Genomic DNA, 589 nt, shown 5'->3' on the forward strand with positions numbered 1-589 from the left:
AAGCCACCTGATGCCCCCCCAGGTGCCACCAAATCCACCAGGTATCCCCCAAGGTTCATCCCAGGACCCTCCAGGTGCCCCCCAATCCCCCAGGTGTCCCCCAAGGTGCTCCCAGGACCATCCAAGTGCCCTCAGGATCCCCCAGGTGCCCCCAGGTATCTCCATAGATGACCTAGAGCCCACCTGGTATCACCCATGTCTCCCCAGGACCCTCCAGGTGCCCCCAAACCCACCTGGTGTCTCCCAGGTGCTCCCAGGACCTCCCAGGTGTCCCCAGGATCCCCCAGGTGTCTCACAGGTGCCCCCACAGGTGCCCCAAAGCCCAACTAGTGTCCCCCAAGTGTCCTCCAGGTGCCCCCACAACCCTCCCAGGTGTCCTCCAGGTGCCCCAGAGCCCACCTGGTGTCCCCCAGGTGCCCCCCCCCCGGTGTCTCCTCACCTCCCAGTGCCCAACTGGGAAGCCAAACTGGTTCCCACCTCCTTCTCCTCCCACTGTGGCTCTCAGCCAGGTGACCCTGAGGGTGACCAGGTGACTGCCCCTCGGGCAGATGGCCAGGTGGCCCTTGCCCAGGTGACCTTTGGGCTAGGT

This window comes from Acanthisitta chloris, unplaced genomic scaffold (assembly GCF_000695815.1).
Source record: "Acanthisitta chloris isolate BGI_N310 unplaced genomic scaffold, ASM69581v1 scaffold8224, whole genome shotgun sequence".
Taxonomy (NCBI): domain Eukaryota; kingdom Metazoa; phylum Chordata; class Aves; order Passeriformes; family Acanthisittidae; genus Acanthisitta; species Acanthisitta chloris.